The sequence below is a fragment of the Erinaceus europaeus genome, chromosome 18 (assembly GCF_950295315.1).
Source record: "Erinaceus europaeus chromosome 18, mEriEur2.1, whole genome shotgun sequence".
Lineage (NCBI taxonomy): Eukaryota > Metazoa > Chordata > Mammalia > Eulipotyphla > Erinaceidae > Erinaceus > Erinaceus europaeus.
This window is the reverse complement of record NC_080179.1, coordinates 43,312,846-43,322,941: the sequence shown is the minus strand read 5'-3', so window position 1 is coordinate 43,322,941 and position 10,096 is coordinate 43,312,846. Positions and strand designations below refer to the sequence as shown.

At 43.6% G+C, this 10,096-nt stretch overlaps 1 long non-coding RNA gene across 1 annotated transcript; it reads left to right on the top strand.

Annotated features, from left to right (window-relative positions):
* Nucleotides 1-245: 245 nt before the first annotated feature.
* Nucleotides 246-9,271, top strand: LOC132534321 (uncharacterized). The gene is made up of 3 exons (XR_009546044.1): nt 246-305; nt 6,207-6,265; nt 8,465-9,271. It is a non-coding gene; the product is annotated as an uncharacterized LOC132534321 (long non-coding RNA).
* Nucleotides 9,272-10,096: the final 825 nt, after the last annotated feature.

Below are 10,096 nucleotides of genomic sequence, written 5' to 3'. Positions count from 1 at the left end.
TTTGTTGTTTCTCTCATAAAACAAAAACCTGCCCAGTGAAAGAGATTCCAAAGCTACAGCTTTGTCATCCCATCTGAGTGACTAAGACAACAGTGATGTCATGAACTGAGACAGGATCCCAGGAGGCTAGTTAGGAAGAGGGAGTCGGCTGTCTGTGTTCACACCGTACATGGTGATGGTGGACCAGGCTTGGTTCTCTTGCTTTAATTTCTCCACAGGTGAGTCAGGAGATGAGCCAGATTGCCCAACCCCCTGTGCCATGCCGGGATCAGGATGGATTGTGTCACACCTGGAGAGCTTGGAAGGTGAGAATGGGAGTAATAGCCAGTTCCTGAGTGAGAATCTATAAAGCCCAGGACATAGAAAGGCCTCCAGGAGGGATGAAGTGGGAAAGGGGTGTCCAGAACAAGCTCTGGAGGAAGATCTTCCTTTAAGAATTTTTCCTGGGGAGCTGGGTGTTGGCACACCTAGTTGAGAGCGTGTTACAATGTACAAGGACCTGGATTCGAGCCCCCAGCCCCCACCTGCAGGGGGAAAGCTTTGTAAGTGGTAAAGCAGTGTTTTGGTTATCTTTTTTAAATTTAATATCTTTATTTATTATTGGATATATATATAGAGAGAAATTGAGAGGAGGGAAATAGAGAGGGAGAGAGACAGAGAGACACCTGCAGCCCTGCTTCACCATTTGTGAAGCTTTTGCCCTGCAGGTGGGGGCCAGGGGTTTGAACTCGGGTCCTTGTGTACTATAATGTGAGTGCTTAACCTGGTGCACCACTGCCTGACCACTTTAGGTATATTTCTGTCTCTCTCCCTCTCTATCACCCCCTTCCCTCTAATTTCTGCCTGTCTCTATCCAATAAATAAAGATAATACAAAAAAAAATTTTAAAGAATTCTCTGAAGGGGGGGGCATACCTGCTTAAGCACATATATTACAATGTGCAAGGACTTGGGTTCAAGCCCCGGTTCCCACGAGTGGTGAAGTAGGGCTGCAGGTGTCTCTCTGTCTCTTTCCCTGTCTCTATCTTCCCCTCCCCTCTCAGTTTCTCTCTGTCTCTATTCAATAATAAGTAAATAAAAATGATAATAATAAAAAAGCATTCTCCCTGATCTCCCAGCTTAAGAGCTCCTCCCAGAGTAGTATTCACACCACTGTCCCCACAGGAAGATCAAGGCTTTGCTTAGCACCTGCCCTGCAGATGATTCTAGGGCCTCCACCCAGCACAAGGAGTGACCTCATTCCACACAGGCTGCCTTTATGAGCCCTGTCAACACTCAGGATGGCACTTGGCAGTGAAGTGCCAGAGGGAGGAGAGGAACACTCCACTGAGCTGGAGACAGGGCACTGTGGCACCAGCAAGGACACCAGCTGGGCACTGAGCTGGATGGGGACGTGTGAGAGGAGGCTAAGCCCACTGCAGACTAGCTCACTTTGGTGAGCTGGGTGCTGGGGGCTGGGGATTGGGGGCTGCTGTGAATTCCTAAGTCATGCCTTAAAAAAAAAAAAAAAAGCAAAAACTGTACAGGTCTCACAGAGGAGGAGCTACTCAGCTCTAAATAATAGAAGCACCCAGAAGGAAGTAACCAGAAGCTTCTGCCAATTGATCTGGAGTCTGGGAAAAGGTCCCACAGTTATTAATAACCCCTGTGTTCTGGGAACTGATTCCTTGCACCAGACAAAGGGCTTAAAAAGTTGCTACTGATGGCAAAGCTGTTTCAGCCAGAGACCTACTTTCCATTTTCCCAATAAACAAGCATTTTCCCGGGTGGGAAGTGGGGGTGGGTGGCTTATAATCCACTGGCCTCTTGACACACCTAGTGAACTGGGAGTGGTGTAGCTGACGGCACATTATCATAACCACTCGTCTTCATAGAGTACCACCCCCTAACCCCCCACGGTTTTGGTCCATTCTGAGAGTGGAGGTGAAAATTAATAGGTATTTTTAAAAAGACTGAGTAAGGGTGATGGTGGCGGGGGTGGGGGTGGGGGAGAGATACTGTAATAGCTATACAAAACTTTAATTCCTAAGGCTCCCAAAGTCCCAGGTTCAATACCTACCCCCAGTCTGCTTCAGTAAGCCAGAACTGAGAAACTGACTTCTTCTTCTTCTAGCGTTTGCCCTTCTTCCGTAGCCAGTCAACAGGTCAGGTTGAAAGCTGTCAGGAGCTGCTTGTTGCTGGCTTTGAAAGTGACTGGGATGCATGTGGATTCAGTCGGCTAGGAAGGATCGTCAGTTTCCCCAATGAATGGGTACTCACGGGATGCACCACGAGAAGGTCGATCCAATGCATCCCAGAAACTGACTAGTGCTCTGGAAAAAGAAAGGAAAAAAGAAAGAAAGAGAGAAAGAAAGGAAGGAAGGAAGGAAGGAAGGAAGGAAGGAAGGAAGAGTGGAAGTGGCACAATGGATAAAGAACTGGACTCTCAAGCAGGAGGTCCCAAATTCAATCCCTGGCAGCACATGTGCCAGAGTGATGTCTGGCTCTTTCTCTCTCTCCTCCTTTCTCATTAAAAAATAAATAAAATCTTAAAAAGAAAGAAAGAAAGAAAGGAAGGAAGGAAGAGAGAGAGAGAGAGAGAAAGAAAGAAAGAAAGAAAGGAAGGAAGAAAGAAAGAAAGAAAGTCCCAGGAGTCGGGCAGTAGTGCAGCGGGTTAAGCGCAGGTGGTGCAAAGCGCAAGTACCAGCTTAAGGATCCCGGTTCAAGCCCCCGGCTCCCCACCTGCAGGGGAGTCGCTTCACAAGTGGTGAAGCTAGTCTGCAGATGACCTTGCTCTCCCCCTCTGTCTTCCCCTCCTCTCTTCATTTCTCTCTGTCCTCTCCAACAACAATGACATCAATAATAACTACAACAATAAAACAACAAGGGCAACAAAAGGGAATAAATAAATAAATACTAAAAAAAAAATAAATCTTTAAAAAAAGTCCCCATTTTCCCATGGCTAACTGAACCAATAAGCCATCTGAGACTGACTCTGTTTGTCATTATGCTTTTGTGCTTATTTACTTTACCAGATCACTGCTTAACTCTGGTTTATAGTGGTGTTGGGAATTGAACTAGGGATGTCAGAGTCTCAGGCATGAAAATCTTTTTGCATGATCACTATGATATCTCTGCAGCCCCTACATATATATATTTGCATCAGAAGAAAAAAATGGCAGGGCAGGTGGTGGTGCCCCTGGTTGAGCATATATGCTACAATGCACAAGGACCCAGGTTCAAGCCCCCAGTCCCCACTTGCAGGGGGAAAGCTTCACGAGTGGTGAAGCAGGTCTGCAGGTCTTTCTCTTTCTCTTTCTCTTTCCCTCTCCCTCTTCCCTATCAACTTCTCTCTGTCTCTATCCAATAAACAATGATGATGGTGATGATGATAATAATAATAAAATATCTTTAAAGAAACAGTATCCTGAGAGGCTGCACAGCAGGCACAAGACCTAACTTGCAGCTCTGAGGTACTAAATTGGATTCTCAGCACCCCTGCATGGCATATGTCAGAGTAATGCTCTGGTTCTCTCTCTCTCCCTCTCCCCCTCTCTCTCTATGTATGAGGGTGAGAATGAGCAACTCCAGAGCACCATTCTGGCACATGCAATGCAGGGGGTTGAACTTGGGACCTCATGCTCGAGAGTTCAGTGCTTTATCTATTGTACTTGCTTCTGGGCAGCAAACTCATCTTTGAAAAAGTTTTTTTTTCTTTTTTTTGTAAATTTCTTTATTGGGGAATTAATGTTTTACATTCAACAGTAAATACAATAGTTTGTACATGCATAACATTTTCCAGTTTTCCATATAACAATACAACCCCCACTAGGTCCTCTGTCATCCTTCTTGAATCTGTATTCTCCCCACCCACCCACCCCAGAGTCTTTTTTTTTTTTTTTTTGTATGGGGAGAGAGGAGTGTGTGTGTGTGTGTGTGTGTGTGTGTGTGTGTGTGGTTTTGGCTGCCTGGACTTCATCCAGGCAATCTGGGCTGATAATTTTCAGGGAGAAGGACAGGGAGAGAGACACCACAGTAGTGAAGCTTTTTCCCCAATGCTGTGGGGAATTTTGGGGCAGGGTGTTTTGGAACCTGTCCTGTTTTTGTTTTTTGTTAATTTATTTCTTTATTGGGGAATTAATGTTTTACATTCAACAGTAAATACAATAGTTTGTTCATGCATAACATTCCCCAGATTCCCATTTAACAATACAACCCCCACCAGGTCCTCTGTCATCCTTCATGGACCTGTATTCTCCCCACCCTCCCATCCCAGAGTCTTTTACTTTGGTGCAATATGCCAATTCCATTTCAGGTTCTACTTGTGTTTTCTTTTCTGATCTTGTTTTTCAACTTCTGCCTGAGAGTGAGATCATCCCATATTCATCCTTTTTTTTTTTTTAACTTATTTCACTTAACATGAACTTTTCAAGGTCCATCTAAGATTGGCTGAAAACGGTGAAGTCACCACTTTTTATAGCTGAGTAGTATTCCATTGTATATATACATATATATACCACAACTTGCTCAGCCACTCATCTGTTGTTGGACACCTGGGTTGCTTCCAGGTTTTGGCTATTACAAATTGTGCTGCCAAGAACATATGTGTACACAGATCTTTTTGGATGGGTGTGTTGGGTTCCTTAGGATATATCCTCAGGAGAGGAAGGCAGGATCATAGGGTAGGTCCATTTCTAGCCTTCTGAGAGTTCTCCAGACTGTTCTCCACAGAGGTTGGACCAATTTACATTCCCATCAGCATTTGCTGCTGTTACCTTTCTAAAGCACATGCATGGCCAGGTGAGAGACCCTAAAAAACAAGGGGGAAGACACAAGAGCACATCACCAGATGGTTGTTTTCCCCAACAACAAAGTCTCTGGAGACTAACAGGCCAGGGAAGAAATAGGTGTTGACATGTCTATTCTAATGGTTTATAAAGACAGCTTGGTATGAGCCAGGTTCCACTCATCCATATGTGACTTTGCTGAAAAAGGCTTTATATCAGGTACTGCACAGCTGCATGGGGAGGGCATGCCTAGCTTACCTAAGTCTGGGTCAAGCACCAAGTCCCTCTTCATCTAGACTTTCTCACCCACTCAATGCCATGCACCAGACAGAGAAGGCCAAACAGTCAATTCATGGTCTTGCTAGGAATACACTCCCCCAGAGCCCGACTCCTTCTTCTAGTTCAGTAGAGCTATGAATGGAATTCAATCGCCATCATGAAAATAACTTTCTTTCACATGTTTTTCTTAGTATTACACTAAATCAAAGGATTCCGGGGAAGGTAGGGAAGGAGGGAGTTGGAGATTTCGGGTCTTGGTGCATGATGGTGGGAAAGGACCTAAGTTGGGGTGTGAGTGATTTGCAAACACCAGCTATGGGGAGATGAGAAACTGTACCCACATGTCAATAACTATATTGTATTTTTTAAAAATATTTATTTATTTTCCCTTTTGCTGCCCTTGTTGTTTATTGTTGTTGTCGTTATTGCTGTCACTGTTGTTGGATAGGACAGAGAGAAATAGAGAGAGGAGGGGAACACAGAGAGGGGGAGAGAAAGACAGACACCTGCAGACCTGCTTCACCGCCTGTGAAGCGACTCCCCTGCAGGTGGGGAGCGGGGGGCTCGAACCGGGATCCTTAAGCCGGTCCTTGTACTTCACGCCACGTGCGCTTAACCCGCTGCGCTATGCCCGACTCCCCTAATAACTATATTGTAAACCATTAACCTCCACACCAGTAAAAGGGCTTTAACAAAATCTAAAACAGGAAAATAAAACAAACAAAAAACAAACAAAATTTGGCATGCTTAACTCTGTCTACAGTTTGCACTGATCTCTACAGGGCAATAGAAGAGCAAACTAACCAAGCCCTCTGGTAAATGGGATATGTGATGCCAGGGGCTGAACTGAGGACCTCATTCATTAAAGTGTCCAACACTTTAACCACTGTACCACCTGTCAATGACATCTTTGATTTTCTGTGACTTTTTTTTTTAAGGCTAAATTCTTTTTTTTTTTTTTTTTTAAATATTTTCATTTACTTTATTTTAATGAGAAAGAGTAGATACAGAGGGAAAGATTCTGAGAGAAAGAGACCAGAACACTGCTCAGTTCTGGCTTATGGTGGTGCTGGGGATTGAACCTGAGATCTCAGAGCCTCAGGATTTTAAGGCATTTGCATAACCATTATGCTATCTCCCCAGCCCTTTCTGTGACTTCTAGGAATAACTTTCAAGAAACCCAAATTCACCTGGCTTCGGTTATCAGGATCTTTTTCCTCCGTAGGTTATTTATTCATTCATTCATTCATTCATTCATTCATTCATTCATTCATTCATTCATTCCCTTTTGTTGCCCTTGTTTTATTGTTGTAGTCATTGTTGGATAGGACAGAGAGAAATGGAGAGAGGAAGGGAAAACAGAGAGGGGGAAGAGAAAGAGAGACATCTGCAGACCTGCTTCACGGCTTGTGAAGCTTCGCCCCCTGCAGGTGGGGATCCTTAAGCAGGTCCTTGCGCTTTGCACCACATGCACTTAACCCACTGCGCTACCACCCGACTTCCCCTCCATAGGTTTAAAGCCTAACCTGCAACAGGTTTGTCCTAACACCAGTGCTAATATTTGGTGATTTGTGATCTAACTCACCTAGCCTGGAAATCTGACCATGCTTTGTAGTTTGTGGCTGATTTCTTACCCTCTCTACTTTGTTTTTTTCTTTGTTAAAGATTTTATTTATTTATGAAAAAGATAGGAGGAGAGATAAAGAACCAGACATCACTCTGGCACATGTGCTGCTGGGGATCGAACTGGGGACCTCATGCTTGACAGTCCAAAGCTTTACCACTGTGCCACCTCCCGGACCACTCTACTTTCTTTTATTACTTTTTTTTCAATAGAAGAGAAGAAAAAAAAATCTTTTAAAAATATTTTTCTTGGGAGTCTCCATTTCTCTCTGTCCTATCCAACAATGACAACAACAATAATAACTACAATAATAAAACAACAAGGGCAACAAAAGGGAATAAATAAATAAAATAAATATAAAAAATTTTTTTCTTTATTTATTATTGGGTAGAGACAGAAAGAAATTGAGATGGGAGGAGGAGGCAGAGAGACACTTGCAGCCCTGCTTCAACACTTGTGAAGCTTTTCCTCTGCAAGTGGAGACCAGGGGCTTGAACCCGTGTCCATGCACACTGGAGTTTGTGCGCTTAACTAGGTGCTCCACCACTTGGCCCCCATTCACACACATTTTTATGAATTCATTTATGGGATATTTAAGTTACGTTTTCCCCCAGCATCTGTTATGCATGTAGTCAGTTTCCCCAGTTCTAAGTGCCCTAAAAAAGTCATGCTCACTTCTACTTTATAAAAAAATTTTATTTTTATTATTTTATTTTTTATTATCTTTATTTCTTGGATAGAGACAGCTAGAAATCAAGAGGGAAGGGGGTGATAGAGAGTGACAGAGAGACACCTGCAGCACTGCCTTACCACTCACAAAGCTTTCCCCCTGCAGGTGAGGACTGGAGGCTTGATCCTGGGTCCTTGTGCAGTATAATACGTGCACTCAACCAGGTGTGCCACCACCCATCCCCTGGTCTACTTTGTTTAAAAAAAACACTTGGGAAGCTTCAATGCACTTGGAAAGTGGGACACATTTTTCTTTTTGTATTTGTGATAAATAGTAGGTTACAAGATTGTAATATGACAGTGTATAGTTTCACACCGCACCCACCACCCAAATTCTGTGTCCCCATCCTCCCATCTCCCAAAGATCCTCACCAGAGTTCTCACAAGTCTTACAGTTTGCTTGCTTCTGTTTCCTGCCCACCCCCAAGTTCATGTGTATCGTTCTCTGGATTCTGCATATGAATGAGATTAAGTTGTCTTTAATTTCTTTACTTAGCTAAGCATAATCACTCAAGACAAGCTTTTTTTTTAAAAAAAAACACTATTTATTTATTATTGGATAGAGACAGAAATTGAGAGGGGAGAGGGAGATAGAGAAGAAGAGAAAGGGGGCCAGGCGGTGGCACACCTGCTTAAGCATTCATATTACAGTGCTCAAGGACCCATGTTCAAGACCCTGGTCCCCACTAGTAGGGGAAAGCATCATGAGTGGCGAAGCAGGGCTGCAGGTGTCTCTCTGTCTCTTTCCCTCTGTTTCCTCCTCCTTTCTCAATTGTTCTCTGTCTCTATCAAATAATAATAAATTAATTTAAAATGTATTTAAAAAGAGAGAGGGAGACAGAGAGATACCTGCAGCCCTGCTTCACCACTCATGATGCTTACCCCTACTAGTGGGGACCAGGGTCTTGAACCTGAGTCCTTGCATGCTGTAATGTGAGTGCTTAACCAGGTGCACCACCATCTGGTCCCTTTGAGTTTTTAGCCTTCTCTGAAAACATGACTTTTAGAAGCTAAAAACAACACCATATATTTGTATCACTATTGGGTCTGTGTTGTCTGCTTTCCAGATCTTCTCCTGAAACCCTGTGGCCCACACCAGCAGCATCTGGGAGGCACGTTTCACTGTTAACCCTACAACTTTAACACAAGTGACTTTTATGGTCTGCCATGCCCCTACCCCAGGCTGTTAAAATGAAGGGTCAGCCTCCCTGCTGGTTAGTGGAACATTTTTCTTTGACACATACCTGCTTGGTGATTTGTGAGCCATTCTTTCCATCTACCAGCAGCTGTGGGTAATGATTAACCAGAAGAGAAGCTCAATAATGCAAGATATGTTTACAATGTTCACGGGGGAGGTTGGTGGTGGGACGCTTTCTCTGGCCACACAAGGGGTGGAGGTGGCAGGAGTTCTCTGAGCTTCTTTACATTTTACAAGCAAGACAGGTGTTCAACACCCCACACTGGCTTCTGAGAGCCCTGGCTGTTCGCTGGATGAGACACTGGAAGTAATGTCTGAAGGCAATGCACCTGCTAGCAGGAAGACTTAGATTTCACAGGGAGGAGAAGAATGTCCTTCAGGCCTTGTGGCCCCTACCCCTGCCTTGTGGAGGACAAGGCTTTGGGAAGCATGCTTCCCCAGCACTGCTGCACTCTGACAATGTGCTATTTGCTATTTGGTTTTTATTAGATTTTACTTTTTTTTTTTTTTTGAGCATTCAGTTGTTCAAATCTGCCAGTTTTTTTTTTTTTTTTTTTTTAAAAAGAGGGGGTGTTGTTTTGTGAGAATTCTAGTCTGGTGGTGCTCTTTGGTGGGAGGGTGGGGACACAGAACTTGGTGAAGGGTGTAGTGTGGGACTGTGCACTGTAGTCTTACAATCTTGTAACCTACTGTTAATCACAAATAAAAAAGTGAAGAAATGGGGTGGGGAGAGCAAAAAAAAAAAAAAAAAGTGAAGAAATATGCTGCTTATATTGGGATACTTTGGACTGTGTGAATCTAATAGCCCCCCACCCCCTTCCTCCTCTAACCGGAATTGAGAAGTTAGGGAAGAATGCTTTGGAATCTGAGCAGGAAGAGCATTTTTGTAGCTGAGAGACAAAAGGGGGACTGGAGCAGAGTGAACAACTACTTTCCTATTTTTATTATTTATAATTAAAAAAAAATCTTTATTGGGTAGAGACCATCAGAAATTGAGAGGGAAAGGGAAGATAGAGAAAGAGAGACATCTGCAGCCCTGCTTCACCACTTGCAGAACTAAAGATTTTATTTATTTATGAGAAAGATAGGAGGAGAGAGAAAGAACCAGACATCACTCTAGCACATGTGCTGCCGGGAATCGAACTCACGACCTCATGCTTGAGAGTCTAAAGCTTTACCATTGCGCCACCTCCCGGACTACCCTTTATACTGTTAACATGTTCACCATCCAAGTGTGCCACCACCTGGCCTCTTATTTTTTAAAAATTTTATTCATTTTAATGAAAGATATACACAGAGAGAATATAGATAGAGATAGATAGATAGATACATAGATACATAGATACATAGATAGATAGATAATGACACCAGCGCACTGCTCAGATCTGGTTTATGGTGGTGCTGGGGATTGAACATGGGACCTCAGTCTCAGGCATGGAAGATTTTTGTGTAACCACTATGCTGTCTCCCAGCATAATGTAAGACTGAGTAACTTTTTTTT